Consider the following 21,947-nt stretch of genomic DNA (forward strand, 5'->3'; position numbering starts at 1 on the left):
AATTAGGGTACTCTGTGGTCAACTTTGACAGGGAAGCATGTGAAAAACCCTGTGACAGCATGAAGCCTGAAAAGCATGAAGTAAGGAAGATTATGGGTTAACATCTTATTTGCAGTGAGGGCTGAGCAAGGACAAGGATGTGGCAGGAAACTGATCTTGTCTTTCTCATGGACCCATGCTCAAATTTGTCTTAAATTAGAGAAATCACAATTAACCAAAACCTACATTGCCAGACTGCAATTTGAACTCCATTCCTCATTAAAGGGATTCCAATGTATTAATCCTCAGCTACCTTACTTGGTATGATCTCAGCAGTGACTACAATCTCTGACAACGTCACACTCACAAATCATACTGAACTATTTCATATGTTGCAGTGACAAAAGTTCTCTCTTTCCAACAACAGTTGTCGCTAAGTCAGTTACTTGTAACTGTAACTGGAGGAATAAACTGGAAAGTTAGAATTTCTGGTATTTCTTTCCTCAAATAACCATGTCAAAATTAATGGAAAAGAAGATTGTACAGTTTCCTATCGTCCAAAAATGAAGAGGAGCAAGGAACATAAATCACACTTGCTCCCCAATTGATTGAAAAACTTTTTCCACTTCTTTTTCTCTAAGGAAGTTAATCAGTAATCACTTATAGTGATTATAAGGCCAATCTGTCCTGCTAACGAATGCGCTTAGCTCAAACATTCTTTCAGCTGTCCCATTCACTTAGCTGTTGTAAGAATGAATCCAGTTGACGTACAACATAGAATACAATGTCTTTTTTAATGTTAACTAGTTCATCTACGTGATGGAATATGAGGATCTGGTTACAAAGTGTTTTATTTATTAAAGCAAAATGCATCAACAATCCTCAGGTGCTCCTTAGAATCATAACATACTATTACTTAGGTTGTTGAGCATTTCAAAGCCTGTTATCACAATTCCTAAATTTCTAACAAACTACTTTAAAATATTACTTTGTCAAAAAATAAAAGTGAAACTGCTCACATTATTAAGAAAATATTTGTGATCTGCGGCTTTCCCAGCTACATGCTTCTTCCATGGTTCTAGGTATACTGCCAGATCCAATCACCCAAAGTTCATGACATTTTGGCAGACAACCATTCCACCCTCATCAGGTGGTGCTGATGGAATGAAATGCCTTGCGCAGGCTCAAAGTATTTATACCTGCCAGTCCAGAGTTTAGGTCTCGCGGGCACCGTGCCATGCTTGGTGTGGGGCTGTGTGCGGCTGCAACAGTGGCTCCCATCCCTTGTTCATTTGGAAACCAGTGTCTTTGTTGATTAAATAATCAGTCACATGAATTTCAATTGCCTCTTAGAAAATGAAGTCCCACCATTTATCAGAGGTAGCCAGGACTTTTGTTTGCTGTTAATTCATTTTATATCCATTTTAAATGTAGTATTCTGCTATTGCACACTTTTGGGCTGAAGCAAGCGGGTGTGGCACTCACATCCTATACATCAATCTTCAGTTGCATGGATCATTTGTGCAATATCTTCTCCAACGTCTTTTCCATTCCCACAGAACCTGTCACATCCCTGTTATTCTGAGACCAAGGTCATATTTCTCTGTTCCTAATAAAGCTTGTGTTTTGGCTGGCAGGCAGAAAACTGGCATTTTATTTTGTCAAAATGCTGGCAGACTAATGTGTATGCACCACATAATGACAGTTTTCCACCTGCCAGTCAAAACATGAGCTTTATTAGGGACAGCAAAAGATGATCTGGGTCTCAAAAAAGCAGGGGTGTACCAAGTTTTGTGGGAATGAGGAAAAACTTACATTGGGCAAACAATCTGCACGACTGAAGATCGACCTATAGTACACGAGTGCCACATCCATACACTGCAGCCCAATAAGTCTGCAATAGCAGAACACTGCACTGAAAATGGACATAAAATACATTACCAGTAAATGAAAGTCCTGGCTACCATCAAGCAGTTTTGAGACTGTATTTTCAAAGAGTCTGCAGCTCATGGTCTCACGGTAGCATTCTCGCTTCACGAGCATGTGGTCTTGGGTTCAATTCACGGTGTGGTCAGGGATTTTCACCTGCCCCGAGATGGCTGGGTCTTGTGTCATCTTCATCATCATCATTCATCCCCATTACGGTTGGAGGAAGGCAATAGCAAACCACGTCCATTAGGACCTTGCCTAGTACGGGGGTGTGGGTCTCCCACATCGTTCCCCTACGCTCTGTCATTAAGCATGGGACTTCATTTTCATTTTTCCATTTTCAAAGAGGCAATTGAAATTATAATGACTGACAATTTAATCAGTAGGGACATGGAGCTAATACTAAGCACCATGAAAGCAAAAAGTGACATCTGGACGCAAGATGCACAGAGATGGTGCGTGGAAGGCAACTGATGCTCTCCGCTCCACCATCGTAGCTGCACGCACCCCCCACAATCAGGGCCGGCAGGGCCTGACTTCTGGACCAGCAGGTATAAATACCGCAAGCTCGCAGAAGACAATTCATTCCATCACCACCACCCGATGGTGGAAGGACAGCTGTCTGCCAAATTATCATGGACTTTTGACAGTTGGATTTGGCAGTACATCCAAGAACCATGGAAGCAAGAAAATACTTGCCATGCCATATTACTGCACAATGGTTTTTGATTGTGTTCTATGTCCTTACAGTGAAAGAAGTTTCATCAAAATGAATCAGTGTGTGTGTGCGCATGCATGCACAAGATTCGTACTCTTGGATGTCAACGACTGTTAATAAAACATATCTGCTAAATACCCAATTTGCAGTGTAAGTAACATTGCTTTTGTGTCAGATGTAGTGCCTGACATTTTCTGGTAATGCTAGAAAATGTCTGCAGTAAACAGATCTTCCACTGTCACAGAGTCTACTACTTTTGATGAAACTTGCAAGGTGTGAAGGCAAAGTTCAGGGTAAAAAGAAAAACAAACAGTTCCATAGTAATGAAACCATTTCAAGCCAATATACTTTAAATGCGCAGCAGAAAGTACTCATTCTGAAGAGTGGCAGCTTTGTTTTTATACTCTTTTAATGTCCCAAAACTAAAATATGTATACTGTTTTCCAATTATTGAGTGATGTTCACAGCAAACATGTCAAAGAAGTACTACATAAACTGCTGCAAAGATTTTCTTCCATTGTTGTTTCCAGAGCTCATATACAACAGTGTGCAAAATTTAAGGACAAAAGTAACTTTTGCATGATGCTTCACTGCCAAGCTTGATGAAACATGGACCATTATACGAAGAACTGCTGCAGTATGACACAGAAAGTAACTGAAAGAAATACACAATGAGGCAAACAGAAATAATGCTTTTATTGAGAGTCAATATTTACACTGACGTCACCAAAATTCACGATGGTCTCCTGGATATAACAAAAGGCGCAACATGGCTCATAATAAGGCATGTGATCACCACGGGTGGCAGTGCATGCTCTGCAATGTGCTTCCATACTGCCACCAAGGTTGGTAGAGAGTTCTTGTGGCAGGGCATTCCATTCCTCCGCATTAGTGCACATGGAGGTGCCACAATGCATCTCCCTAGTGCATCCCACATGTGCTCAATGGGATTGAAGTCGGGGGAACAGGCAGGCCACTCCACTTGCCAAATATCCCATTGTTCCAAGAACTACTCCACCCGTGCTGTTCAATGCGGGTAAGTAATACTGCATCTACCCTGAGGCGCCAAAGAAACTGGAATAGGCATGCATATTCAAATACAGTGATATGTATACAGGCAGAATACGGCACTGCGGCGACAATGCCTATATAAGACAACAAGTGTCTGCCACGGTTGTTAGATCGGTTACTGCTGCTACAATGGTAGGTTATCAAGATTTAAGTGAGTTTGAACACGGTGTTATAGCCAGCACACACGCAATGGGACAAAGCACCTCTGAGGTAGTGATGAAGTGAGTATTTTCGTGTACGATCCTTTCATGAGTGTACCGTGAATATCAGGAATCCAGTAAAACATAAAATCTCTGACACTGTTGCAGCTAGAAAAAGATCCTGCAAGAATGGGAGCAATGACGACTGAAAAGAATAGTTCAACGTGACAGAAGTGCAACCCTTGCACAAATTGCTGCAGATTTCAATGCTGGGTCATCAAAAAGTGTCAGCGTGCGAACCATTCAACAAAACATCATCCATACGGGCTTCCGTAGCTGAAGGCCCACTCATGTACCCTTGATGACTGCATGACACAAAACTTTGCTTCTCGCCTGGGCTCGTCAGCATTGACATTGAACTGTTGATCACTGGAAATAAGTTTCCCGGTCGTATGACTCTCGTTTCAAATTGTATAAAGTGGAAGGACATGTATGGGTATGGAGACAACTTCATGAATCCATGGATCCTGCATGTCAGCAGGGGAATGTTCAAGCTGGTGGAGGCTCTGTAATAGTGTGGGGTGTGTGCAGTTTGGAGTGATATGTGATCCCTGATAGGTCTCAATACAACTCTGACAGGTGACACATACACAAGTATCGTGTATGATCACCTGCATCCATTCACGTCCATTGCGCATTCCAACGGACTTGAGAAACTCCATCAGGACAATGCGACACCCCACACATCCAGAATTCCTACAGAGTGGCTCCAGGAACACACTTCCGAGTTTAAACCCTTCTGCTGGCCACCAAACTCCCCAGACATGAACATTATTGAGCATATCTGGAATGCCTTGCAACATGCTGTTCAGAAGAGATCTCCACCCCTTGTACTCTTACGGATTTATGGACAGCCCTGCAGGATTCATGGTGTCAGTTCCCTCCAGCACTACTTCAGGCATTAGTTGAGTCCATGCCACACCGTGTTGCAGCACTTCTGCATGTTCGTAGAGTCCCTACATGATATTAAGCACATGTACCAGTTTCTTCGGCTCTTCGGTGTATATAAATGAACTCAGGGTCAAATGTTCTACTGAAAAGACTCATATGGGAAAGGAGTACAGTGTCACAATCACATTGACAGTTGAGAGGACCATGTTCAAATATTTAAATGTCAGCATGTCCATACAACATTATTCCTCCATACACCCTAACACTTTGGCCACCAAAACCATCTTGTTCGACAACATTCTTGGGTGCACTGCACGTTCCCACCTCTTGCCATATGAAGGTACACCAAGATTCACTATCCGGACGTAATCTACTCTCATCTGAGATGAAGATGTGACTACTCCTCATTGGTCCAGTCTCTATGCTCCTGGCATCATTCAAACAGTGCTGCTGATGTACGGGTGTAATTGAACGCTATGATGCTGGTTGTCGGGCACAGAGATCACCCCCATGCACTCACTATGTCACTGTGGAGCATGAGATTGCATTACCTGCAGCCTTATTAAATGTGTTTCCAATTGCATCCACTGTTTGTTGTGGGTCCCTTCTTGCCTGCTGCACTATGTAGCAGTCGTCTGCTGCTGTAGTTGACCATGGTCGACCACCTCCTTTCCTGTGAGCAGTAATACCTCGAGTTCAGAATGCTACACATGCATGTGAAACAATGCTGAAACCAATACCAAATTCCTGTCTACACACATTACACTTTATCCTTCTTCCAGTTTTCCAATAATACTTCCCCATGTGAAGGTATCTAAACATTGTCTCGAGGCCATGTCGTGAGGAACACCACCACAGTGCACTGTGACTGCTTGCTGACTGACAAATACTGCCTTTTCCTGCTCCTTCTACTGCCCCATGTTGTGGGGCCACTCCCGTATGGCACTATAGTCACTGCAAGCCAAGTGTAATCCAGCTTTCTGTGCACGAATTGGATACCTCTGGCAACAAACTCCTCTACTTTCAATCTTTTCCACAGAGTAGTTAATATGTTATGGTACTTTATCGATCCCATCCTTCAGTTTTACAGAGCATTGTGTTATTGTTCGACTGTTATAAGAGGCATTCAAATGAATATAAGATGATGGATAAAAAGTAAGTAAACTGTTTATTATTTCAAAAGTAATTGCCATATCTGTTAATACATTTGCTCCACTGTGAGACAAGATGGTCAATTCCTTCATGGAAAAATTTTTGTGGTTGCCTATGGAACCATGATTGTACCCAGGTGTGGCAGGTTTGTCAAATGTGTGGGCCTGCCCACATGGTGCCAAGGTGGTATAGAGTACGCTGCAGAAGTTTGGCTGGGAAGTCCTTACACATTCTCCATGCAGTCCTGATCTCTCCCTATGCAATTTCTGTACTTTTGGAGCCCCAAGAAGACATTCATGGCAGCCGATTTGCTTCAGATGTTGATTCATTATAATTGTCACCCAAATACAGTGATTTTCACAGAATTAAGTATTTTGTTATGTTGACAATGTATTTTATATTTTTAGCTTTTGGTTAAACTATGTAGCAATGAGATTAATATTGTTAGACAACACAAACAACTGCATATTCCTTGAGGAATAAGTTTTCTCTCAACATAAACTTTTGTCATGCCTATGTGACCCAAGCTGCCTGCCTTTCAGAACCAAGACAGTTCTGTCCAGTTAAAGCCACTGACAAGAGATGCCTTCAGCCATGCTGGAGCATGGGGAGGAGGGAATAATGTTTGGTCATTGGAGAGTTCTGGAGAGCAAAACACAGTCACTTGATTCTCTTGTAATCCAGACCTTGACTAGAGCAGAAATCTCTCTTGGGAGACAGAGCCTCTGGCTCTGCACTCTGTGAACTACCACCTCTCCCTCTTCCTATTCCCATAATCAGGCCCCAATCTGAGACTGGCAGCCACCCTGTAACTTCCACTCTCCAGGGTGAGCCCTCTCTGTATACCATCATTTTGAATAAATCCGAATATTTCTAAGTAGCTCTTTTACTTTTATACATCTTTCCAATGCTGACATCAATCCCACTCCACATCCTACGCAAATGCAAACATAATGACATCAATCATGTCAACCAGCATGGATTTCGAAAACCTCGATCGGGTGAAACCCAACTCGCACTTTTGTCACATGAATTCTTGAAAGCCATGGAACAATGCAGTCAAGTAGATGCAGTATTTCTCTATTTCTGAAAATCTATTGACGTGGTAACACATCTATGCTTATTATAAAATGCACGACTGTGTGGGCTATCAAACTAAATCTGTGATTGGACTGAAGATTTCTTGGTATGGAGGACAGAGCATGTTAACATGGATGGTGATTCACTGACTAACTAACGCGTTAGTTCTCACTGTTCCTGTTGTAGATTAATGACCTTGTGGACAATATTAATAGTAACCTCAGACTTTTCACAGATGATGCATTTATCTACAATGAAGTAGTGTTTGAAAAAAGTCTCACAAATATTCAGTAGGATCTAGTAAGATTTCAAAGAGATGCAACGACTAGCAACTTTCTTTAAACATCCAGAAGTGTAAAACTGTGCACTTCACAACTGAAAAAATTTAGTATCCTTTGACTACAGTATTAATGAATCACAACTGGATTCTGATTGTAGGTGTACAAAATGGAGCTACCACATAGGCTCATGAGGCCATTGTGGTCTAGTGGGTAGCTGGCACGGTAGCTCAGCGAGTTCGGTCAGAGGGTTTAGCTAGTAATAAAAAACTGAGTGAACGGAACAATGAACAACATGAACTAGTGTCATCGGACATCTGGCACGAACAAATTCAATGAACAATATAGACGAAATAAGATAAAAAAAGGGTTGAACACTAGACTCTAGCTCTGGAGGTCCCAGGTTCAATACCAGATAAAAGCAATTAATTTTCCTCGTTCCAGTCTCTCCAGGACAACCCCAGGCCCACTCAGCCTGCCATTACACGAGTACTGCAGATTTTTCTTGGGAGTAAAAGACTGTCTCAGCAATGGGCCTGCCCCCCTTACATTACATTACATTTATAGTTTTCCATGGATCCCTTGGAGAGAAGTCTCTGCGATATGGAAGGAGTCAAAGGTTTTTTTTTTTCTTTTTTTCCTCAGATATATGGATATTGTTCAATTCTAATGCAGACAGAGTTATGAGCTATAATCATTGTGAAGATATTCATCGATGGAGTAGAAGGAGTTGGCCAACAGGAAGTTCTTTAATTCACTCTGAAACCAATCTTTATCACTTACAAAACCGTTGATATGCTCTGATAAGTTATTGAATATATGAGTACCCATGTATTTGACTCGTTTTTGTACTAATGTTAAGCTTTTATAGTCCTTATACAGATTGTTTTTGGATCTGGTATTATAATCATGTTTTGCATTTTTTGTTGTAAAAAAAGACATGTTGGAAATGACAAAGGACATCAATGAGTATATGTACTGAGAAGTAGTAGTTAGAATACCAAGTTTTTTAAAGAGGTCTCTGCATGATGATCTAGGACTGACACCAAATGTAATTCTAATGACTCGTTTCTGAATTTTGAAAATGTTCTCTTTGTGAGATGAGTTTCCCCAAAAGATGATTCCATAACTCATTATTGAAAGGAAGTAGGTTGAATAAAATAACTTCTTCATTTTTAAATCACCTATTTGTGCTATCATGCGTACTGTTAATGTTGCTGAACTATGGCATTTCATTAAGTCTAGAGTGTGAGTTTTCCAATTTAGGTTGTGGTCAATTTGTAGCCCTAAAAATTTGACACTGTCTACAGCTTTAATTTCATTGTTTGAATACATTATACTTATAGGGCCAGGTATTCTTTGTGAGGTACTGAACTGTATGTACTGGGTCTTGTCAAAATTCAGTGACAATCCATTTGCTGTGAAACACCCATTGATACAGATATTTCATTAGCTGATTGCTCAGTGAGATCACAGGTACTATTTTTTATACCAATACTTGTATCATCTGCAAATAAGACAAAATTTGCATTTTGTGACACTGCGTATGGAAGGTCATTAATATATAATAGGAACAACATGGGACTTAGAATAGAGCCCTGGGGCACCCCTTGTCTGATGGTTTCATATTTTGAATGACTAATGACTATTGTTATGTGGTAAGCCTGACACACACACACACACACACACACACACACACACACACACACACACACACACACAGAACCATGAGCCTGCTACTCTTGTTATCCCATAATATTTTAACTTTTGTATAAGGATATCATGCTTAACACAATCAAAAGCTTTAACCAGATCACAGAATATTCCAAGTGGTGGTAACTTTTGATTTATTGATTCTAATATATCATCTGTAAAAGTGAATATAGCTTGATCAGTTGACAGTCCTTTCCAAAATCCAAACTGATTGCGAATGAGAATATTTTTCTGTACTAAGTGTTTATAAAGTCTATTGTATATAACCCTTTCAAGCACTTTTGAAAATATTGCCAATAATGAAATGGGAAAGAAGTTTTCCACTGATGATTTGTCTCCTTTTTTGTGTAATGGTTTGACAATAGCATATTTAAGCCTATTTAGAAAAGTACCACAGTGGAGGGATTCATTACATAAATAATTCAGTCTGTCACAAAGTTCTGAGGAGCAACATTTAATTATGGTAGTGCTGATTTCATCATAACCACTGGAACATTTGTTTTTAAGAGAGCTAATAATATTAGAAATCTCTTTTGGTGAGGTAGGTTATAGTTGAATTTTGCCAAACTTCTGCGGAAATGCATTTTTTTAATATTTTAAGCTGTCTGCTAAGGAACTATGCAAACCTAAGCTGTCTGCTACTGAAAGGAAAAAGTTGTTGAAAGTGTCTGCAATTTTTGAGGCATCTCTAATCAACTCATTATTTACATTTAACATAATTTCCTCATTTGCCTGATTAGTTTTTCCTGTTTCACCTTTTGCTATGTTCCATATAATTTTTATCTTGTTATCACAGGCATTTATTTTTTCTTGAAAATAAATACATTTTGAGGTTCTGATTACTTTGTTTAGAATTTTACAATATAATTTGTAATGTGACTTAGCTCTGTAGTCATCATTTTCCCTTGACATTAAGTACAGTCTTCTCTTTGTTTTGCAAGATACTTTTATTCCATTTGTAAGCCAAGGTTTTGAAACATTTAATCTATTTGCTTTGATTACTTTCTTAGGGCAGCAGTTTTCAATGTGACTATTTTTCATTTATCCCAGGTGAATTGTATAAATCTTTCCAGTTTGTATTCCTCAAACAGCTTTTTATACCTTCAATTCCTGTTTCATTTATTATTCGTATAATTTCCCACTTCCTGTTATTAGTTGAATCAGATCCCACTATATTAAATGTAAGCAACTGGGCATAATGATCTGAAAGGTCATTAAATATTGGATTTATACTACGATTTGCTAATGTGGTAGTATTTATGAAAATGTTATCAATAGCAGTGCTGCTGGTACCCATAACCCTGGTTGGGAACTGTACTAAGGGAATCAAATTATAAGAAGTGGTAAGATACTAGTATGGATCTTGAGTAACTATCCTCCAGAAAATTTAAATTAAAATTCCTTCCTAGTGCCACAGAAAAGGTTAAATCGTGGGTAAAGTAGGTAGCAGACTATGGTTTATTGGTAGAATACTAGGGAAATGCAGTCAGTCTACAGAAGAGGTTACTTACAAATCACTACTACTAGAATACTGCTGAACTGTATGTGACCTGTACCAAATACGACTAACAGAGGATACTGACTGCATAAAGAGAAGGGTGGCATGAATGGTCTCAGGTTTGTTTGACCTGTGGCAGTGAGACACAGAAATACTGAAGAAACTGAACTGATGTACACTGGAAGACACTATCCAGAGCAAGTCTATTTACAATGTTTCAGGACCCATCTTTAAGTGATGAATTGAGGAATATACTACGACACCTTACATATCACTCCCATACGGATCACAATGACAAGATTGGATTAATTACAGAACACATGGAGCCATTTAAACAGTCATCTTCCTGTACTCCCTATGTGAATGGGATGGGAAGAAGTCCTAATAAGTGGTACAATGGAAAGAATCATCTGCAACACACTTCACTTCACAGTGTGTTTGCGAAGTTTTTAGAAACAGATTGTACTACTACTGCTACTACTACTACTACCACCACCATCATTTCACCCTACTTTGGATATATTAAATCAGTTTTTAATGTTCTGTGCCTTTCAATTATCCCACTATTGGTTCATTCTTTCTGATCTTGCTTTCCTTTCTTTTTCAGTGATTTGAATTGTTTGTTTGGTTTTCATTTTGACTTGGAACTTCTCTTTCTTGCTTGCCTTTTTTTCTCGCCCCCCCCCCCCCCCCTTTTCCTCCACGAGCATATTTTCTGTGATCTGTAGTTCTCCAAGTCGTCCTCCATTTCCTTACACCAATTCTGGTTTTTTTTGTGTAAGTAGACAACTTTTCTTTTGTTAATGTATTTGAGTTCATTCTGAAGATGTGTCTATAAAAATCAATTCTCCTTTTCCTCATTATGGCTGAAAATTTTTTGGTACTTTGGTAAAGGGTTTCATACTTGATTTCAATCAGTTCGTCGTTGTGGAACCTGGGGCCAAGGATTTTTTAAAAATATCTTCCTTTCTTTGATTTCTGACATTTCAACTAGGCCATGGTTTGTGTCTGACTATGTTTCGGCTGCATACAGGGCTTCCGGTTTGATTACTGTATTGTATTGTATTGTCTTATTTTTGCATTTCATGACAGGGACTTTTTGTTATGTGTGTTTTTGGTGAGTTGAAAGGCCAGGTCGAATTTACTTCTTCTAGATTCATTACCTTTTTCTCATAGGCATTCCAGCTGATCCATTCTCCAAGATATTTGAATTCTTTGATGATTTCAATTTTTTGTTCTCCCACTTTAAAATGTTTTGGTGTTTTTTTTTATGTTTGTCGTTATCTTGGTCTTTTCAAATTAGATTATGAGACACTGATTTGTTCAGCTTGTTTTTGTAGTTTGAGGGTCTGTTCTTTGGCTTCTTCCCAGGTCTTGGCTAATTATGGCCATCATCTGCAACACGTATTGTGTTCGAGTATAATGACTTTCCTGGAGACTAGAAATCTACTCTGTAGGAATCAGCATGGGTTTCGAAAAAGACGGTCATGTGAAACCCAGCTCGCGCTATTTGTCCACGAGACTCAGAGGGCCATAGACACGGGTTCACTGGTAGATGCCGTGTTTCTTGACTTCCGCAAGGCGTTCTACATCTACATCTACATCTACATCCATACTCCGCAAGCCACCTGACGGTGTGTGGCGGAGGGTACCTTCAGTACCTCTATCGGTTCTCCCTTCTATTCCAGTCTCGTATTGTTCGTGGAAAGAAGGATTGTCGGTATGCCTCTGTGTGGGCTCTAATCTCTCTGATTTTATCCTCATGGTCTCTTCGCGAGATATACGTAGGAGGGAGCAATATACTGCTTGACTCTTCGGTGAAGGTATGTTCTCGAAACTTTGACAAAAGCCCGTACCGAGCTACTGAGCGTCTCTCCTGCAGAGTCTTCCACTGGAGTTTATCTATCATCTCCGTAACGCTTTCGCGATTACTAAATGATCCTGTAACGAAGCGCGCTGCTCTCCGTTGGATCTTCTCTATGTCTTGTATCAACCCTATCTGGTATGGATCCCACACTGCTGAGCAGTATTCAAGCAGTGGGCGAACAAGCGTACTGTAACCTACTTCCTTTGTTTTCGGATTGCATTTCCTTAGGATTCTTCCAATGAATCTCAGTCTGGCATCTGCTTTACCGACAATCAACATTATATGATCATTCCATTTTAAATCACTCCTAATGCGTACTCCCAGATAATTTATGGTATTAACTGCTTCCAGTTGCTGACCTGCTATTTTGTAGCTAAATGATAAAGGATCTATCTTTCTGTGTATTCGCAGCACATTACACTTGTCTAGATTGAGATTCAGTTGCCATTCCCTGCACCATGCGTCAATTCGCTGCAGATCCTCCTGCATTTCAGTACAATTTTCCATTGTTACAACCTCTCGATACACCACAGCATCATCTGCAAAAAGCCTCAGTGAACTTCCGATGTCATCCACTAGGTCATTTATGTATATTGTGAATAGCAACGGTCCTATGACACTCCCCTGCGGCACACCTGAAATTACTCTTACTTCGGAAGACTTCTCTCCATTGAGAATAACATGCTGCGTCCTGTTATCTAGGAACTCCTCAATCCAATCACACAATTGGTCTGATAGTCCATATGCTCTTACTTTGTTCAATAAGTGACTGTGGGGAACAGTATCGAATGCCTTGCGGAAGTCAAGAAACACGGCATCTACCTGTGAACCCGTGTCTATGGCCCTCTGAGTCTCGTGGAGGAATAGCGCGAGCTGGCTTTCACATGACCGTCTTTTTCGAAACCCATGCTGATTCCTACAGAGTAGATTTCTAGTCTCCAGAAAAGTCATTATACTCGAACACAATATGTGTTCCAAAATTCTACAACTGATCGACGTTAGAGATATAGGTCTACAGTTCTGCACATCTGTTCGACGTCCCTTCTTGAAAACGGGGATGACCTGTGCCCTTTTCCAATCCTTTGGAACGCTACGCTCTTCTAGAGACCTACGGTACACCGCTGCAAGAAGGGGGGCAAGTTCCTTCGCGTACTCTGTGTAAAATTGAACTGGTATCCCATCAGGTCCAGAGGCCTTTCCTCTTTTGAGCGATTTTAATTGTTTCTCTATCCCTCTGTCGTCTATTTCGATATCTACCATTTTGTCATCTGTGCGACAATCTAGAGAAGGAACTACAGTGCAATCTTCCTCTGTGAAACAACTTTGGAAAAAGACATTTAGTATTTCGGCCTTTAGTCTGTCATCCTCTGTTTCAGTACCATTTTGGTCACAGAGTGTCTGGACATTTTGTTTTGATCCACCTACCGCTTTGACATAAGACCAAAATTTCTTAGGATTTTCTGCCAAGTCAGTACATAGAACTTTACTTTCGAATTCATTGAACGCCTCTCGCATAGCTCTCTTCACACTACATTTCGCTTCGCGTAATTTTTGTTTGTCTGCAAGGCTTTGTCTATGTTTATGTTTGCTCTGAAGTTCCCTTTGCTTCCGCAGCAGTTTTCTAACTCGGTTGTTGAACCACGGTGGCTCTTTTCCATCTCTTACGATCTTGCTTGGCACATACTCATCTAACGCATATTGTACGATGGTTTTGAACTTTGTCCACTGATCCTCAACACTATCAGTACTTGAGACAAAACTTTAGTGTTGAGCCAACAGGTACTCTGAAATCTGCTTTTTGTCACTTTTTCTAAACAGAAAAATCTTCCTACCCTTTTTAATATTCCTATTTACGGCTGAAATCATCGATGCCGTAACCGCTTTATGATCGCTGATTCCCTGTTCTGCGTTAACTTTTTCAAATAGTTCGGGTCTGTTTGTCACCAGAAGGTCTAATATGTTATCGCCACGAGTCGGTTCTCTGTTTAACTGCTCAAGGTAGTTTTCAGATAAAGCACTTTAAAAAATTTCACTGGATTCTTTGTCCCTGCCACCCGTTATAAACGTTTGAGTCTCCCAGTCTATATCCGGCAAATTAAAATCTCCACCCAGAACTATAACATGGTGGGGAAATCTACTCGAAATATTTTCCAAATTATCCTTCAGGTGCTCAGCCACAACAGCTGCTGAGCCAGGGGGCCTATAGAGACATCCAATTACCATGTCTGAGCCTGCTTTAACCGCGACCTTCACCCAAATCATTTCACATTTCGGATCTCCGTCAATTTCCTTCGATACTATTGCACTTCTTACCGCTATAAACACGCCTCCCCCTTCACTGTTCAGCCTGTCTCTGCGGTATACATTCCAATCTGAGTTTAGGATTTCGTTACTGTTTACGTCTGGTTTCAGCCAACTTTCTGTCCCTAGTACTATATGGGTGTTGTGATCGTTTAGTAATGAGAGCAGTTCTGGGACCTTTCTATAGACGCTCCTGCAGTTTACTATTAGCACATTAATATTGTTATTCCCTGTTGCATTTTGCCTACTCCTATCTTGCTGCGTCTCAGGAGGCGTCTTGTCGGGCCTAGGGAGGGGATTCTCTAACCTAAAAAACCCCCATGTGCACTCCACACGTACTCCGCTACCCTTGTAGCCGCTTCCGGCGTGTAGTGCACGCCTGACCTATTCAGGGGGACCCTACATTTCTCCACCCGATAGCGGAGGTCGAGAAATTTGCACCCCAGATCTCCGCAGAATCGTCTGAGCCTCTGGTTTAAGCCTTCCACTCGGCTATAAAACAAGAGGACCGCGATCGGTTCTGGGAACGATACTACAAATAGTTAGCTCTGATTTCACCCCGCGAGCGAGGCTTTCCGCCTTCACCAATTCCGCCAACCGCCTGTACGAACTGAGGATGACCTCTGAACCCAGACGGCAGGAGTCATTGGTGCCGACATGAGCAACAATTTGCAGTCGGGTGCACCCAGTGCCCTCTATCGCCGCCGGTAGGGCCTCCTCCACATCTCGGATGAGACCCCCCGGCAAGCAGACAGAGTGAACACTGGCCTTCTTCCCCGACCTTCTCGCTATTTCCCTAAGGGAGCTCCATCACCCGCCTAACGTTGGAGCTCCCAATAACTAATAAACCCCTCCCCCCGTGTGCCTGCTCGGACCTTGCTGAAGGAGCAGCCACATGTCCCCTCACAGGCAGAGCGGGCGATGCCACACGGCCAGCCTCCACATTGACCTTCCGCCTCGTGCGCCGCGAACGCCGCTGAACCCGCCACTCCCCTTGGGGAGAGGGTGGCCCAACCGCGCCCGGTACCCGCGAAGATGTCTCGACAGCAGGGACAGTGGGTGAAGCATGTAACACCTGGGGTGTACCTTGCGACGCACCAGATTCCCCACTGCCGCTACACTCTGAGGCAGCAGCCTGAAGACGGCTGACCGCGGCCATCAACACGCTCAGCTGTTCGCGAACAGTGGCCAGCTCCTCCTACGTCCGTACACAGCAGTCACACATCCTATCCATCCTAAGGAAACAATTTACTGAAGAGAGTTAATCAACCTTTAACTAGACTGCTAATTCACTAAAGGCGGCTGCTTATTCACTAAACTGTGGTTGCTAGCCACTTCTTGTAGAAAACAATGAAAATAGCACTACCTGTCTCTGGACTGTATTGAAAACAAACTCTAGCACTACTGGCACTATGGTTGACTACAGGGACACTCTCTGACTGTATTCAAAACAAACACGAAATCTATGGAACACTATTAAGAGCACTCGAAAATTAAAGCTTCCTAAAAGCAAATACACACGGAAGAAGAAGTGACAAGTAAGAAAAATACAGTTAATACTTAAATTAAGGTAGCTCGCTGCACAGCAGACGTGAAGCAGACGGCAGTTACGACGACACTGACACTGACTATAGCTGACTAAAGGGACTCTCTCTGACTGTATTCAAAACAAACACGAAATCTATGGAACACTATTAAGAGCACTCGAAAATTAAAGCTTCCTAAAAGCAAATACACACGGAAGAAGAAGTGACAAGTAAGATAAATACAGTTCCCCACAGTCGTTTAATGAACAAAGTAAGAGCATATGGACTATCAGACCAATTGTGTGATTGGATTGAAGAGTTCCTAGATAACAGGACGCAGCATGTCATTCTCAATGGAGAGAAGTCCTCCGAAGTAAGAGTGATTTCAGGTGTGCCGCAGGGGAGTGTCATAGGACCGTTGCTATTCACAATATACATAAATGACCTGGTGGATGACATCGGAAGTTCACTGAGGCTTTTTGCAGATGATGCTGTGGTGTATCGAGAGATTGTAACAATGGAAAATTGTACTGAAATGCAGGAGGATCTGCAGCGAATTGACGCATGGTGCAGGGAATGGCAATTGAATCTCAATGTAGACAAGTGTAATGTGCTGCGAATACACAGAAAGATAGATCCTTTATCATTTAGCTACAAAATAGCAGGTCAGCAACTGGAAGCAGTTAACACCATAAATTATCTGGGAGTACGCATTAGGAGTGATTTAAAATGGAATGATCATATAATGTTGATTGTCGGTAAAGCAGATGCCAGACTGAGATTCATTGGAAGAATCCTAAGGAAATGCAATCTGAAAACAAAGGAAGTAGGTTACAGTACGCTTGTTCGCCCACTGCTTGAATACTGCTCAGCAGTGTGGGATCCGTACCAGATAGGGTTGATAGAAGATATAGAGAAGATCCAACGGAGAGCAGCACGCTTCGTTACAGGATCATTTAGTAATCGCGAAAGCATTACGGAGATGATAGATAAACTCCAGTGGAAGACTCTGCAGGAGAGATGTTCAGTACCTTGGTACAGGCTTTTGTCAAAGTTTCGAGAACATACCTTCACCGAAGAGTCAAGCAGTATATTGCTCCCTCCTACGTATATCTCGCGAAGAGACCATGAGGATAAAATCAGAGAGATTAGAGCCCACACAGAGGCATATCGACAATCCTTCTTTCCACGAACAATACGAGACTGGAATAGAAGGGAGAACCGATAGAGGTACTGAAGGTACCCTCCACCACACACCGTCAGGTGGATTGCGGAGTATGGATGTAGATGTAGATCTGCAAAGGCTAGATAATTGACTTTGATGCTTTTGTTTTTTGTTCCTAGTCAGATTCCATTATGGATCTTCATGTTCCACTCTCTGATTACTTTTTCTATGGCACAGTTAAATAGCAGTGGAGAGAAACCATCTCCTTGTCAAACAACAATTTTAACCACAAAAGGGTTGGAGACTTTTCCCAGGAATCTGACTTTGAAATATGTGTTTGTTATGTGTTTCTCTGATTAAAATTGAGATTTTGTTGTCTAGGCTTAATTCTTTTATTAAAGAGATGAGAGATTCCCAGTCTACTGATTCGTATGTTTTCTGAAAGTCAATTAAAGTGATAACATATGATTTTGCTCTTGGTTTTTGGTAGGGCATAAGGTCTTTAAGGTTTAGGATTTCTTCTGGGCAGGATTTCCCTTTTCCTGAAACCTGCTTGGTATTCTCCAAGTTGATGGTCTAACTGCAGTTCTGCCCTGTTTAGAAGGACTTTAGAGAATATCTTGTATGTTACATCTAGGAATGAGATCCCTCTGTAGTTGTTGGGATCTGTCTTGGACCCTTTCTTATGGAATGGGTGGATGAGAGCTGTCTTCCATTCATATGGGATTCTTTCATTTGCCCAGATTTCTTCAAAGATGTTTCAGAGAGAGTCTATGGCATTTTTGTTGACATTTCTATAAAGTTCAGCTGTGATTAGGTTTCCTCCCAAGGCTTTAGAGTTTTTAGGATTTGAGATGACTGACTGTAGTTTCTCAGTGGAGGGTGGTTCAGATTTAGGACTGGTTATTGTTGAGATCCATTTTTTCTATGGGTTCTTTACAGTTAAGAAGGTTTCTCAAATACTCTGCCAATATTTTGTAATTATCCCTGTTGTTGTGAGCAGTATTTCCATTTGTATTTTGGAGCTGTAGAGTCAGTGAACTGTATTCGTTTTATTTTTTTTTTTAAAGCAAGTTCTTTGTGTTGTTTTTGGTGAAGTCCTCATTGACCTGAAAGAGGAGGTGGTCTTATTGGGCTTCTTTTATTCTTTTGATTTTTTTCATCACTAATTTTATATTCAAGAAGTTTTGTCTGTTCTGTTCACTCTTCTGTGACTTTCACTGTTGCCATGCTTTTCTTCTTAGTTCAAGCAGTCTATCACATTCTTCTGTCCACCAGGCATTGTTTCTGACTTTGATTATGGGAGCTAATTGTTTGGCTCTACTTATTAGGCTTTCTTCCATTTCACCCCAGTTTTGATTTTGTGTGTCTTGTGTGCCATGTAGATTCTAAATGGCTGCACATTGTGACCATTTCTGACATGCTGCATTCTTGTCGATGAGAAAGGTAATGTCAGTAGGATGGAGACTACGATGTGGTGCTTCTATGTGGCAACTGATCTCTCTCATTCCACAGAGGACGCTGATAGTATTTATTTCTCAGCACAGTACTACTGTAGAGTAAAGTCCTCTTACCAACTTTGAAGATAGGGCTATGTCTTATTTTTATTCGTCTTACACAATCATTTTCCTTCTTGCCCATTAAAAACATCAGAGCAGGAACTATATAATCAACAGGCTTCAGACATTTTGTAGTACCCCTTCTATAGAAACTACCCTTTCCACATTGAAAGGGAGGCATCATTCAGCCAGTTGTTAGTTTGAATGCTAAAATAGTTTATTAGGAATGGTTTTCTCTTCTCTTGATGTATGAATCCTATTATCTAATGTGTTATGTAAAGATATAGGGTTTAAGTTGGTGTCTGAACAACAATCAACTTAGCACACATCACACAAAGTTATCAGAGGTTTAAGTCATATAAAGAGGCATAAATAAATCCTGGACGTGACTGGGAATGATACGTACGGCTTTAGAATTTTTAGGCTCACACACCTGTAGTGTCAGTCTTCTCCAATGCATGTTTAGAACTTGTCATTTGTGAGCTGTAGCCAAGAGCTCAAGCTGCTCCTATCAGTTTTTTCAAAGCTGTTGCTCAATTACTATAAAGAATGTGGTACTCTGAGGAATGAGGAAAAGATATTGGAAGTGCAATTTTTCTTGAAGGCTGGCAGTGGAAAAGCACCTCAAGGGAATCCTACCAAGACATACCTATCTTCCAGAGTTCTTAGAAGGTTCCTTGAGCTTTTGAACATCAGCCCTGCTGAAAAGTTAGAGTTCCACCCTTGTGGGTCTATCGTGTAGCCTCCATTGTTCATTGCTTTCCTGCAGTTAGCCAGTACTGCAAATGTGTTGGTAGTGGCTCCATTGCTGCCTATAATTTTGGTACAGTGCATGTGTGGCAGACAGTAACCATCACTGTACAAGGATATACGCTGACCTGTTGGAAGATAGGTGACAGAAGACTGTGAAGAAGAACAATGATGAGTGACCTCAGACAGTTACTCGTCTAACTTCTTGTGTTTTTAGCTCTTCAGTCTCACCTCATCTGTGCCTTTTTTTCTGTATTGTGTGTCACTGGTCAGAGGTAATATACTATTCTGCCAATGATGGGAGCTGTTACTTGTTGTTCAGGCTTCTTACTTCTTCTCAGTTTATCAATAATTCCTCTTCCACCATGAGAGTTCATTGTATTTTCATTGAGTGTAAAAATAGAGGGGGCACCATAGGTGGCTTTGCGAGTTCTCAGGAGTGAAATATATCATCTGAGACAGTGAACATGAGCTGCATTCAGTGCTGTTTCAATCAACACAACACTACAGGAGGTATATAGCAGGCAAAAGAGTGGGCTAGGCTAGGCTTGTATTGCAACACACAGCATCAATTGTTGTGTTATCTGCTCACTAAAAGCAGTTCAAAAGGATGAGTAATGTAGCAAATATTTGCTTATGTAATTTATTTTAGAACATCATGGTATTTTATAGGTATGAAGGGGAGTAATACTGATCCTGCTGGCAGACACCAATTTTATGGTTGCCTGTCTGAAGGGTTTATGGCTGTCTTGCTAAAAGCAGGCCTCACACGACACGGCAGGGATCACAAACAAAATCTGCAAAATAAGGTTGCACCTGTCTCAGTACATGGGTTTTACTGGGAGACACCTGCATCAGCACAACAATATTCATACGTACATAGAATTATCGGAATCATTTACATTTCTAGGAACATCTGACAGTCACTTTTTTTGTTAAAATTACATTATGACACTGCAGATTTGTAATCCAGAAATGCTATAAAATTTCTTGTAGCTGTTATGCAAAATTCTTCCATTTAGAAAGGGACAAGTGGATCCCTAACATGACTAGATGACTGGGCTCATGCATTCCAAGAGCCTTTTCGGCAGAGTCTACAATTTGTGTGCCACATTCGATACATAAATTGGAGTTTAATTAACTGTTGAGTACATGCAATAAGAACCTACAACCATTTTAGAAAGTGTTCTTCACACTGTTTTCAAAAGATGTGCAATAAACCTCTGCACAGTTTTATTCCCAGGGCAAAATATTGTAAACCAGCACAGCACACTATATGAGCATTGCTCTTAAGTATATAACATAGAGCGTTGTAATTTGGTAAAATTAACAAGAGCTACCTGTCTACAGATTTACCTCATGGAAGGTAAAGTGAACACACTGTATCCCTATATGCAATACACATTGCAATAAAATGACAATTTTACACTCTCAGTATCATTCATGGATGCTGAATGGAAAGTACGGCACTCAGTATAGCTCCACATATGCCACATCTCCTCTCAACTTTACTGTTACAATTTTTAAGTGAGATGTATGTATGAAATGTATGAAAATGCGATACGTTTCTTGACTTGCCATGCAATGGGACCTCTCAATACTAACAATAAGCTTTTTTTATGATACACACCTTTCTTTAGCTTGACTCATTCTGACTGACTAAACCTGTGAACTTTACAGCTCTTCTTAGATATTTCCCTCTCTCTCTCTATTTAACCTAACTCATTGCCAGACACATGTAAATAATTTAGAAATAAAAAAAAAAACATCTCACTAAACAGTAGAAGTGTCAAGTCACTGACAGGCACATGGTTAGGGGAGGAAAGAGGCAAGGAGTGAGAGGGGGGGGGGTGTTTGGGGAAGCACGGCTGATGGCTTGGAATGAGATGGCAGGTGCATAAGAAGACACAAGGTTACTGGAACTGGTGTGTTCATGCAATCTACACTGACGATGACATGGTGGAGTCGATTGGAAAGGGGTGACCAAACAGAGGAAGGGGAGAGTGTTGGGAGAGGGTGTCTGTGAAGGATGCTAGCGGAGAATAAGACCAGGATGACTGAGGGAATGACGGATGTGTTGTAGGTATAACACCTATCTTTGTAGCTCAGAAAAGCTGGTGCTGGGGGAGGGGGGATTCAGAAGGCATAGGTTGTGAGGCACCCACTAAAACTGAGCAAGCTACATCTTCCCAGTGACCATTCATTCTGGTGGATAGGTGGTTGGTGATCATGCCCACACAAAATGCTGTGAAGAAAGTGCAGCAGATCTG

General features: G+C 41.1%; 1 protein-coding gene across 4 annotated transcripts in view; it reads right to left on the reverse strand.

The window, feature by feature from the left end:
• LOC126183369 (alpha-1,3-mannosyl-glycoprotein 2-beta-N-acetylglucosaminyltransferase) overlaps window positions 1–21,947 on the reverse strand; it is an 87,750-nt gene that overhangs the window by 44,922 nt on the left and 20,881 nt on the right. The gene's annotated exons all lie outside the window — the stretch shown is intronic.

This window comes from Schistocerca cancellata, chromosome 4 (genome assembly GCF_023864275.1).
Source record: "Schistocerca cancellata isolate TAMUIC-IGC-003103 chromosome 4, iqSchCanc2.1, whole genome shotgun sequence".
In the NCBI taxonomy this organism is placed as follows: Eukaryota; Metazoa; Arthropoda; class Insecta; order Orthoptera; family Acrididae; genus Schistocerca; species Schistocerca cancellata.